Source organism: Balaenoptera borealis, assembly GCF_965194805.1.
Source record: "Balaenoptera borealis genome assembly, chromosome: 4".
Classification (NCBI taxonomy): Eukaryota; Metazoa; Chordata; class Mammalia; order Artiodactyla; family Balaenopteridae; genus Balaenoptera; species Balaenoptera borealis.
In genome coordinates, this window is record NC_138861.1 from 57,879,078 (window position 1) to 57,892,018 (window position 12,941).

The following is a 12,941-nucleotide window of genomic DNA, read 5'->3' on the forward strand; positions in this document are numbered from 1 at the left end:
TTTGTTCTTTAAATCTTCTAGCTCTTTGTTAAACATTTCTTGTATCTTCTTGGTCTGTGCCTCCATTCCTTTTCCGAGATCTTGGATTGTCTTTACTATCATTATTCTGAATTCTTTTTTCAGGTATATTACCTATCTCTACTTCACTTAGTTCTCTCTTGGGGTTTTATCTTGTTCCTTCATCTGGAACATATTCCTCTGCCATCTCATTTTGTCTAACTTTCTGTGTTTGTGATCTTTGTTCTGTAGGCTGCAGCATTGTAGTTCCTCTTGCTTCTGGTGTCTGCCCCCTGGTGGGTGAAGCTGGCCTAAGAGGCTTGTGCAGGCTTCCTGGTGGGAGGGAGTAGTGCCTGTGCACTGGTGGATGGAGCTGTGTCTTGTCCCTCTGGCGAGCAGGGACGTGTCAAGGGGTGTGTTTGGAGGCCGCCATGGGCTCAGGCTGACTTTAGGCAGCCTGTCTGCTGATGGGTGGGACTGTGTTCCCGCCCTGCTGGTTGTTTGGCCTGAGGCATCTCAGCACTGGAGCCTATAGGCTGTTGGGTGGGGCCAGACCTTGGTTTCAAAATGACAGCCTCCAGGAGCACTCACTCCAATGAGTACACTCTGGTACCTCTGCCACCAGTGTCCTTGTCCCCACAGTGAGCCAAAGCCACCCCTGCCTCTCCAGAAGACTCCCCAAGACCAGCATGTAGGTCTGGCCCAGGCTCCTTTGAAGTAATTGCTTTTGCCCTGGGTCCCAGTGTGCACAAGACCTTGTGTGTGCCCTCCAAGAGTGGAGTTTCTGTACCCCCCAGTCCTGTGGAGTTCCTGTTATCAAGCCATTCTGGCCTCAAAAGCCAAATGCTCTGGGGGCTCCTCCTCCCGATGCCAGACCCCCAGACTAGGGAGTGTAATGCTGGGCCCAGAACTCTCACTCCTGTAGGAGAACCTCTGAGATATAATTATTTTCCAGTTTGTGGGTTGCCAACCTGGCAGGTATGGGATTTGATTGTATCACAAATGCACCCATCCTACTGACTTGTTGTGGCTTCTTCTTTATCTTTGGATGTAAAATGTCTTTTTTGGTAGGTTCCAGTCTTTTTTGTCAATGGTCATTCAGCAGTTAGTTGTGATTTTGGTGTTTTCGTGAGAGGAGGTGAGCTCAAGCCCTTCTACTCCGCCATCTTGTCTCCAACCCAGGAAATGTTAAAAAGCCAGTCCACTTCATTTTTGAGGCATTTCAAAAATTCTTTCTCTCCAGTACTTCAGCATATATATCATAAATCAGAGACTGATATGTGTTTACAGTTTTCTTTCTTTTGATGAAAAATTTATGCATAGCAAAATGCATAAATCTTAAATGTACATTTGCTAAATTTTAACGAACACATACGCCTGTGTATCTCAAACCCCTGTAAGGTATAGAACATTACTATCACCCCAGAAAGTTTCCACATGCTCCTTCCCACCCAACCCCTGTCCTCAGTTGCCCCAGAAACAGTCACAGTTTTAATTTTTTCCACCATAGATTGTGATTTGCAGTATATACTATTTCGTGAAAGGCTTGTGTCACACGGTGTAATATTTATGAGATCCTTCCTGTTGCTTGTATCAGTAGTTCATGTCTCTGTATTACTGAGTAGAATTCCATTGTATGAATACACCAAATTGTTTGTGTGTTCTCTTATTGGTGGATACCTGGGCTGTTTCCAGTTTGAGGGATTAATGAGTAAAGATGCTATGAACCTTCTACAAGTCTTTTTGTGGACATATGTTTTCATTTCTCCTGGGTAAATATCTAATATTGGAATTGCTGAGTCGTAAGGGTAGGTATATATTTAGTTTTAAAAGAAACTGCCAGGTATTTTTCCTAAAGTGATTGTACTATTTCCCACTCCCATCAACAGTGTATTTGAGTTCCGGTTGCTCCACATATCAACATTTGGAATTGTCAGTTTTTCTAAGTTTAGCCATTCTGATGGATGTGTAATGATAACTCATGGTGTTTTAAATTTGCATTCTCTGATGATTAGTGATGATGAGCACTTTTTCATATGATGATTGGCCATTTGTTTGTATTCTTTTGTGAAGCATTTGTTCAAATCTTTTGCCCATTTAAAAAATTGGTTGTTTGTTTTCTTATGTTGTAAAAGTTCTTTATGTATTCTGAATATTCTTTTTTTAAACATTTTAAAAATAAATTTATTTATTTAATTTATTTATTTATTGGCTGCTTTGGGTCTTTGTTGCTGTGCGCGGGCTTTCTCTAGTTGTGGCGAGTGGAGGCTACTCTTTGTTGCGGTGTGTGGGCTTCTCATTGCGGTGGCTTCTGTTTGTTGCAGAGCACAGGCTCTAGGCACGTGGGCTGCAGTAGTTGTGGCATGCGGGCTCAGTAGTTTTGGCTCGCGGGCTCCAGAGCGCAGGCTCAGTAGTTGTGGCACGTGGGCTTAGTTGCTCCGTGACATGTGGGATCTTCCCAGACCAGGGCTCGAACCCACGTCCCCTACGTTGGCAGGCAGATTCTTAACCACTGCGCCACCAGGGAAGTCCCTGAATATTCTTAATATTATACATTTAGTCTTTTGTTAGATACACAATTGGTGAATATTTTTTTCCAATCGTGGCTTCAATATTCATTATCTTCATGATTGTATGTAATGAGCAGAACTTTTAAATTTTGATGAAGTTAAATTTATGTTGGGACTTTCCTGGGGTCCAGTGGTTAAGGCTCTGCACTTCCACTGCAGAGGGCGTAGGTTCAATCCCTGGTATGGAGCTAAGATCCCACATGCTGCATGGCCAAAAAAAACCCCAAAAGACAAAAAACAAACCCCACTATCTGCATTAAAAAAATTTTATGTTTATTGCTTTTTGTGACCAAATCTTTGCCTACCCCCAACTCACAAAAATATTTTCTTAGGTTTCCTCTAAAAACTTACGATTTTAGCCTTTGCATTTAGAACAACTCATTTAAAATTAACTTTTGTGTATGGTGAAGAGGGGCTGGATTCATTTTTTTCCCATATGGACCTCTGGTTATTATAGCATTATTTGTTGAAAGGACTTTTCCCCTTATTTAATTGTTTTGGTGACTTTTTTTCCCCTCCAAATGACCATATAAGTGCCAGCCTATTTCTGGGCTCTCTTTTGTTCTATAGATCTGTTTGTTGATCCTTAAGCCAGGACCACACTTTCTTGATTCATCTAGTTTTATAGCAAATCTTGGAGTTAAGTAATGGAAATACTTCAAATTTGTTATTTTCCAAAATGCTTTAGGTATCCTAGGTGCTTTGAATTTCCATATAAAATTTAGAGCAAGTTTGTCAATTAAAAAAATGTTTCCTGGGATTACGATTGTATTGTATTGTATATATGATCAGTTTGGGGAGAGTTGACATCTTTCCATTTATTTAAACTTCTTTAATTTCTCTCAGCAAAGTTTTATATTTATAAGTATAGAGGTCCTGCATGTCTTTGGCTAAATTTATTCCTAGTTTTGTTTTTTTTTACATAATTATAAATTAAATTTTCTAGTTCAATTTTCTTTTTTTCTTTGAGATATAATTGGCATGTAACATTGTGTAAATTTAAGGTGTACAACATGTTGATTTGATACATTTATAGACTGCATTATGATTGCTGTTGTAGCATTAGCTAACATCTCTATCATATCACATAATTACCATATCTTTACTATGGAGGAAACAATTAAGATCAACAAGTTTGATGTCTATAATACAGTATTGTTGTTTATAATCACTAGAGTGTGCATTAGATCTCTAGGACATTTATCCACTAGTTGTAGTTCAATTTTCAATTGTTTGCTGCTAGTTTATAAGAATACAATTGTTTTTGTATATTTACCATGTATCCTGAAACATTGTTAAATTCACTTATTAGTTCTAACAGTTGTTTGTCGATTGCTTGGGATTTTTTGTGTAAACAATTTTGTTAAATGCAAATAGAGATAATCTTATTTCTTTGCAAACTTCTGGCTTTTATTCTTTTTGCTTGTGGCAAAGACTAGGACCTCCAGTACAATCTAAAATAGAGGTGATTACACTGGATATCCTTGCCTCAATTCCAGTTTTAGGAGGGAACATTCAATATTTTACCATTATGTATAATGTTAATTATAAGATGTTTGCATGAGTTGCATTTTTCAAGGAAATGTTCATTTCATCTATATCAAATATTTTGGCATAAAGTTGTTCATAATATTCTCTTATTATTATTTTAATATTTATAGGATCTGTAGACCTTTCTTGATATAGGTTATTTGTATTCTCACTTTTTTTTCCTGGATTGGATTACTGGGAGGTTACCAATTTTGTTGCCTTTTCCTTGGTTAGTGTTCTCAATTGTTTGTCTGTTTTCTTTTTTTGTTGATTTCTACTTATGCCTTTTTATTTCCTTCTCCTTACTTTTATTAAACAGTTGCTCTTTCTTTAGCTTCTTAAAGTGGAAACTTAGGTATTTTAGACCATTCTTCTTTTCTAACATAAGCATTTAAAGCTACATTTCCCCTGTTCACTTCTTTCAGTATGTCACACGATTTTTTAAATATATTTTGTTATAATTTAGTTTAAAATATTTAAAAATTTTTCTTATGATTTTTTTTTACCCAGCTGTGATATAGAAGTATGTTGTTTAATTTACAAATACTTGGGGTTTTCATAAGTATCTTATTAATTTCTAATTTAATTCCATTGTCAAAGAACATAATCTGTGTGGTTTTAATCCTTCTAATTTTATTGAAACTTGCTTTGTGACCATATATACATAGTCTGTCTTGGTGTATATACTACATGTAATTGAAAAGAATTGTATTCCTCTGTTGTTAGGTGTAATGTTCTATAAATAGCAGTTAGGTCAAGGTGGTTGGTAGTACTCAAATTATCTATGTTCTTACTGAGTTTTTTGTCTAGTTTTTCTGTCAGTTGATGAGGGAGGGATGTTATGATGATGAATTTGTATTCTCTAATTATGTCTGGGTTTGCTTTGTGCATTTTGATGTTCTAATAGGTGCATATGTATTTATGATTATTATATCTTTCTGATGAATTGATACTTTTATTATTATGAAATGTCCCTCTTTATCTGTGGTAATACTTTTAATCTTGAAGTCTATTTTATCTGATATTAATATAGCCACTCTGGTTTTATGATTAGTCTTTACATGTTTTGTCTCTTTTCATCTATTACTTTCAAACTTCATATACTTAAATGTGTTTTGCAGAAAACATAAAGTTGGATCTTGATTTTTATAATTTATTTGGACAATTTCTGCCTTTAAATTGTAGTGTTTAGGCCACTAAAATGTGATATAATTATTCCTAAATAACATACAGGACTACCATGTTATTTGTTTTCTCTTTGTCTCTTCTGTTTTTTGTTTCTTTGTTCTTTCTTTCCTGACTTCTTTTGGGTTGTTTGAATATTTTAAAAATTCCACTTTAACTTATGAACTGGCTATATAGTTATAGCTTTTTAAAAAATTGATAGTCTAGGGATTACAATTACAGATCCTGATGCTCAGTAATTTATTAAAATCCTTTTTTTTTCCTGTCGTTCAAATTGGATCGTTTCTACTGATGTATTTTCAAGTTTAGTGACTCCATCATCTCTATTTTGCTTTTAAATTCTTTCAGTGTATTTTGAAATTTCAGGTACTGTGTATTTTAGTTTTATCATTTCCATTTGTTTCCTTTTTATAGTTTTTATTTATCTGATGAGATTTCCTATCTTTTTGTTCATTATGCACTTTCATTAATGAACATTTCCTTTATCTCACTGAGCATAGTTATAGTAGCTGGCATAACTTTTTTGTGTGTGCTGATTCCAACTTCTGGATCATTTCAGGACTGGTCTTTGCTGATTGTCTCTTTTCTCGAGATTGAGTCACAAATTCCTGCTTCTTCCTGTGTCAAGCAATTTTAGATTATAACTTGGATGATGTGAATATTATATCCTGAAAACTCTGCGTTCTGTTATAGATTCCTCCAAAGAGTGTTGATATTTTTGTTTTGACAAGCAACTAATGTGGTTGGAATCATATTACTTATTTTTATTTATTTATTTTTGGCTGCTTTGGGTCTTTGTTGCTGCACATGGGCTTTCTCTAGTTGCAGTGAGTGGGGGCTACTCTTCGTTGCGGTGTGCGGGCTTCTCATTGTGGTGGCTTCTCTTGTGGAGCATGGGCTCTAGGTGCACGGGCTTCAGTAGTTGCAGCACACGGGCTCAGTAGTTGTGGCATGTGGGCCCCAGAGAGCGTGGGCTTCAGTAGTTGTGGCACGTGGGCTCAGTAGTTGTGGCTCACTGGCTCTAGAGCACAGGCTCAGTAGTTGTGGTGCACAGGCTTAGTTGCTCCACAGCATGTGGGGTCTTCCTGGACCAGGGCTTGAACCTGTGTGCCCTGCATTGGCAGGTGGATTCTTAACCACTGCACCACCAGGGACGTCCTTATAATATAGTTGTATTAACTATAGTCACTGTGTACATTCCATCCCCAGGACTTATTTATTTTATAACTGCAAGTTTGTACCTTTTGACCACCTTCACACATTTTGCTCATCCCATTCATCCGTCGATCTATTGATGGACCCTTAAGTTGTTTCCATATCTTGAGTATTGTAAATAATGTTGCAGTGAACATGGACGTGCTGATATTTAAGATTCTGATTTCTTTTCCTTCAGTTAAATACCCAGAAGTGGGATTGCTGGATCATATGGTGGTTCTATTTTTAATTTTTTGAGGAAACTTTATACTATTTTCCATAGTGGCTGTACCAATTTACATTCCCACCAACAGTACATAAGTGTTCCCATTTCTCTACATTTTTGACAGCACCTGTTATTTCTTATCTTTTTGGTAATAGCCATTCTAACAGTTGTGAGGTGATAGCTCGTGGTTTTGATTTACATTTCTCTGATGATTAGTGATGTTGAACACCTTTTCATGTGTCTGTTAGGTATCACTATGTCTTTGTTGGAAAAATGTCTATTTAGGTCCTCTGCCCATTTTTAAATTAGGTTGCTTATTTTTTTTGATGTTGAGTTGTATGAGTTCTTTGTATATTTTGGGTGTTAACCCCTTATCAGATAAGTGGTTTGCAAATATTCTCTCTCATTCTGTAGGTTGCCTTTTCATTTTGTTGATGTTTCCTTTGATGTACAGAAGATTTTTAGTTTGATGTAGTTCCACTTGTTTATTTCTGCTTTTTGGTGTCAAATCCAAAAAATCATTGTCTTGATCAATGTCAAGGAACTTACCTCTATGTTTTCTTCCAGGAGTTGTATGGTTTCAGGTCTTACCTTCAAGTCTTTAATCCCTTTTGAGTTGATTTTTCTGTGTGGTGTGAGATAGTGGTCCAGTTTCATTCTTTTTCATGTCGTTGTCCAGTTTTCCCAGTACCATTTATTGAAGAGACAGTCTTTTCCCCATTGTATATTCTTGGCTCCTTTGTCATAAATTAATTCACCATATATGCATGAGTTGATTTCTTTTTTTCTTTTTCATTTTATTTATTTATTTTTGGCTGTGTTGGGTCTTCTTTGCTGCATGTGGGATTCCCATTGCAGTGGCTTCTCTTGTCACAGAGCATGGGCTCTAGGTGTGCGGGCTTCAGTAGCTGTGGTGCGTGGGCTCAATAGTTGTGGCACGTGGGCTCTAGAGTGCAGGCTCAGTAGTTGTGGCGCACGGGCTTAGTTGCTCTGTGGCATGTGGGATCTTCCCAGACCAGGGCTTGAACCCCTGTCCCCTACATTGGCAGGCAGATTCTTAACCACTGCGCCACCAGGGAAGCCCTCATGGGTTGATTTCTGAGCTCTCTGTTCTGTTCCACTGATCTATGTGTGTGTTTTTATGCCAGTAGCATATTGTCTTGATTACTATCTCTTTGTAATATAGTTTTAAATCAAGAAGTCTGATGCTTCCAGTTGTGTTCTTCTTTCTCAAAATTGCTTTAGCTATTTGGGGTCTAGGTGGTTCCATATAAATTTTAGGGTTGTTTATTCTATTTCTGTGAAAAATGACATTGGAATTTTTTTTCCATATACATGTATCTATTCTTTTTAAAATTCTTTTCCCAATTAGGTTGTTACAGAATATTGAGCAGAGTTCCCTGTGCTATACAGTAGGTCCTTGTTAGTTATCCATTTCAAATATAGCAGTGTGTACATGTCAATCCCAAACTCCCTAACTATCCCAACCCCCCACCCTTCCTCCCTGGTAACCATTCATTCTCTAAGTTCATTCTCTAAGTCTGTGAGTCTGTTCATTCTCTAAGTCTGTGAGTCTGTTTCTGTTTTGTAAATAAGTTCATTTGTATCACTTTTTTCAGATTCCACATATAGGCAATATCATACGATACTCTTTGTCTGACTTACTTCACTCAGTATGACGATCTCTAGGTCCATCCATGTTGCTGCAAATGGCATTATTTCATTATTTTTAATGGCTGAATAATATTCCATTGTATATATGTACCACATCTTCTTTATCCATTCTTCTGTCGATGGGCATTTAGGTTGCTTCCATGTCTTGGCTATTGTAAACAGCGCTGCAATGAACATTGGGGTGCATGTATCCTTTCGAACCATGTTTTTCTCCGGGTATATGCCCAGGAGTGGGATTGCAGGATCATATGGTAGCTCTATTTTTAGTTTCTTAAGGAACCTCTGTACTGTTCTCCATAGTGGCTGCACCAATTTACATTCCCAACAGTGTAGGAGGGTTCCCTTCTCTTCATATCCTCTCCAGCATTTATTGTTTGTGGATTTTTTGATGATAGCCATTCTGACTGGTGTGAGGTGGTACCTCATTGTATTGATTTGCATTTCTCTAATAATTAGTGATGTTGAACATCTTTTCATGTGCCTCTTGGCCATCTGTATATCTTCTTTGGAGAAGTGTCTATTTAGGTCTTTTGCCCATTTTTTGATTGGGTTGGGTTTTTGTTGTCAAGTTGTCTGAGCTCTTTCTATATTTTGGAAATTAAGCCCTTGTCAGTCACATCATTTGCAAATATTTTCTCCCATTCCATAGGTTGTCTTTTTGTTTTGTTTATGGTTTCCTTTTCTGTGCAAAAGCTTGTAAGTTTGATTAGGTCCCATTTGTTTATTTTTGTTTTTATTTCTCTTGTCTTGGGAGACTGACTTAAGAAAACATTGGTGCAGTTTATGTCAGAGAATGTTTTACCTATGATCTCTTCTAGGAGTTTTTTTTTTTTTAATCAGTCATCAATTTTATACACATCATTGTATACATGTCATTCCCAATCGCCCAATTCAGCACACCACCATCCCCACCCCACTGCAGTTTTCCCCCCTTGGTGTCCATACGTTTGTTCTCTACATCTGTGTGTCAACTTCTGCCCTGCAAACTGGCTCATCTGTACCATTTTTCTAGGTTCCACATATATGCGTTAATATATGATATTTGTTTTTCTCTTTCTGACTTACTTCACTCTGTATGACAGTCTCTAGATCCATCCACGTCTCAACAAATGACTCAATTTCGTTCCTTTTTATGGCTGAGTAATATTCCATTGTATATATGTACCACAACTTCTTTATCCATTCGTCTGTTGATGGGCATTTAGGTTGCTTCCATGACCTGGCTATTGTAAATAGTGCTGCAGTGAACATTTGGGTGCATGTGTCTTTTTGAATTACGGTTTTCTCTGGGTATATGCCCAGTAGTGGGATTGCTGGGTCATATGGTAATTCTATTTTTAGTTTTTTAAGGAACCTCCATATTGTTCTCCATAGTGGCTGTATCAATTTACATTCCCACCAACAGTGCGAGAGGGTTCCCTTTTCTCCACACCCTCTCCAGCATTTGTTGTTTGTAGATTTTCTGATGATGCCCATTCTAACTGGTGTGAGGTGATACCTCATTGTAGTTTTGATTTGCATTTCTCTAATAATTAGTGATGTTGAGCATCTTTTCATGTGCTTCTTGGCCATCTGTATATCTTCTTTGGAGAAATGTCTATTTAGGTCTTCTGCCCATTTTTGGATTGGGTTGTTTGTTTCTTTAATATTGAGCTGAATGAGCTGTTTATATATTTTGGAGATTAATCCTTTGTCCGTTGATTCGTTTGCAAATATTTTCTCCCATTCTGAGGGTTGTCTTTTCGTCTTGTTTATGGTTTCCTTTGTTGTACAAAAGCTTTGAAGTTTCATTAGGTCCCATTTGTTTATTTTGTTTTTATTTCCATTACCCTACGAGGTGGATCAAAAAAGATCTTGCTGTGATTTATGTCAAAGAGTGTTCTTCCTATGTTTTACTCTAAGAGTTTTATAGTGTCCGGTCTTACATTTAGGTCTCGAATCCATTTTGAGTTTATTTTTGTGTATGGTGTTAGGGAGTATTCTAATTTCATTCTTTTACATGTAGCTGTCCAGTTTTCCCAGCACCACTTATTGAAGAGACTGTCTTTTCTCCATTGTATATCTTTGCCTCCTTTGTCATAGATTAGTTGACCATAGGTGCGTGGGTTTATCTCTGGGCTTTCTATCTTGTTCCATTGATCTATGTTTCTGTTTTTGTGCCAGTACCATATTGTCTTGATTACTGTAGCTTTGTAGTATAGTCTGAAGTCAGGGAGTCTGATTCCTCCAGCTCCTTTTTTTTCCCTCAAGACTGCTTTGGCTATTCGGGGTCTTTTCTGTCTCCATACAAATTTTAAGATGATTTGTTCTAGCTCTGTAAAAAATGCCATTGGTAATTTGATAGGGATTGCATTGAATCTGTAGATTGCTTTGGGTAGTATAGTCATTTTCACAATGTTGATTCTTCCAGTCCAAGAACATGGTATATCTCTCCATCTGTTGGTATCATCTTTAATTTCTTTCATCAGTGTCTTATAGTTTTCTGCATACAGGTTTTTTGTCTCCCTAGGTAGGTTTATTCCTAGGTATTTTATTCTTTTTGTTGCAATGGTAAATGGGAGTGTTTCCATAAGTTCTCTTTCAGATTTTTCATCATTAGTGTATAGGAATGCAAGAGATTTCTGTGCATTAATTTTGTATCCTGCAACTTTACCATATTCATTAATTAGCTCTAGCAGTTTTCTGGTGGCAGTTTTAGGATTCTCTATGTATAGTATCATGTCATCCGCAAACAGTGACAGCTTTACTTCTTCTTTTCCAATTTGTATTCCTTTTATTTCTTTTTCTTCTCTGATTGCTGTGGCTAGGACTTCCAGAATGTTGAATAATAGTGGTGAGAGTGGACATCCTTGTCTCGTTCCTGATCTTAGAGGAACTGCTTTCAGTTTTTCACCATTGAGAATGATGTTTGCTGTGGGTTTGTCATATATGGCCTTTATTATGTTGAGGTAGGTTCCCTCTATGCCCACTTTCTGGAGAGTTTTTATCATAAATGGGTGTTGAATTTTGTCAAAAGCTTTTTCTGCATCTATTGAGATGATCATATGGTTTTTATTCTTCAATTTGTTAATATGGTGTATCACATTGATTGATTTGCGTATATTGAAGAATCCTTGCATCCCTGGGATAAATCCCACTTGATCGTGGTGTATGATCCTTTTAATGTGTTGTTGGATTCTGTTTGCTAGTATTTTGTTGAGGATTTTTGCATCTATATTCATCAGTGATATTGGTCTGTAATTTTCTTTTTTGTAGTGTCTTTGTCTGGTTTTGGTATCAGGGTGATGGTGGCCTCATAGAATGAGTTTGGGAGTGTTCCTTCCTCTGCAATTTTTTGGAAGAGTTTGAGAAGGATAGGTGTTAGCTCTTCTCTAAATGTTTGATAGAATTCACCTGTGAAGCCATCTGGCCCTGGACTTTTGTTTGTTGGAAGATTTTTAATCACAGTTTCAATTTCATTACTTGTGATTTGTCTGTTCATATTTTCTGTTTCTTCCTGGTTCAGTCTTGGAAGGTTATAACTTTCTAAGAATTTGTCCATTTCTTCCAGGTTGTCCATTCTATTGCCATAGAGTTGCTTGTAGTAGTCTCTTAGGATGCTTTGTATTTCTGCGGTGTCTGTTGTAACTTCTCCTTTTTCATTTCTGATTTTACTGATTTGAGTCCTCTCCCTTTTCTTGATGAGTCTGGCTAATGGCTTATCAATTTTGTTTATCTTCTCAAAGAACCAGCTTTTAGTTTTATTGATCCTTGCTATTGTTTTCTTTGTTTCTATTTCATTTATTTCCACTCTGATCTTTATGATTTCTTTCCTTCTGCTAACTTTGGGTTTTGTTTGTTCTTCTTTCTCTAGTTTCTTTAGGTGTAAGTTTAGATTGTTTACTTGAGATTTTTCTTGTTTCTTGAGGTAGGCTTGTATAGCTATAAACTTCCCTCTTAGAACTGCTTTTGCTTCATCCCATAGGTTTTGGGTCGTCGTGTTTTCATTGTCATTTGTCTCTAGGTATTTTTTGATTTCCTCTTTGATTTCTTCAGTGATCTCTTGGTTATTTAGTAACGTATTGTTTAGCCTCCATGTGTTTGGGCTTTTCACGTTTCTTTCCCTGTAATTCATTTCTAATCTCATAGCGTTGTGGTCAGAAAAGATGTTTGATATGATTTCAATTTTCTTAAATTTACTGAGGCTTGATTTGTGACCCAAGATGTGATCTATCCTGGAGAATGTTTCGTGCGCACTTGAGAAGAACGTGTAATCTGTTGTTTTTGGATGGAATGTCCTATAAATGTCAATTAAATGTGTCTGGTCTATTGTGTCATTTAAAGCTTCTGTTTCCTTATTTATTTTCATTTTGGATGATCTGTCCATTGGTGTAAGTGAGGTGTTAAAGTCCCCCACTATTACTGTGTTACTGTCAATTTCCTCTTTTATAGCTGTTAGCAGTTGCCTTATGTATTGAGGTGCTCCTATGTTGGGTGCATATATATTTATTATTGTTATATCTTCTTCTTGGATTGATCCCTTGATCATTATGTAGTGCCCTTCCTTGTCTCTTGTAACATTCTTT

At 36.9% G+C, this 12,941-nt stretch overlaps 1 long non-coding RNA gene across 1 annotated transcript in view; it reads right to left on the reverse strand.

The window, feature by feature from the left end:
- LOC309627486 overlaps positions 1–12,410 on the reverse strand; it is a 564,569-nt gene extending 552,159 nt beyond the window's left edge. The window contains exon 1 of the long non-coding RNA XR_014243761.1: positions 9,545–12,410. This is a non-coding gene — a long non-coding RNA (uncharacterized lncRNA). The remainder of the gene's footprint in view (positions 1–9,544) is intronic.
- Positions 12,411–12,941: the final 531 nt, after the last annotated feature.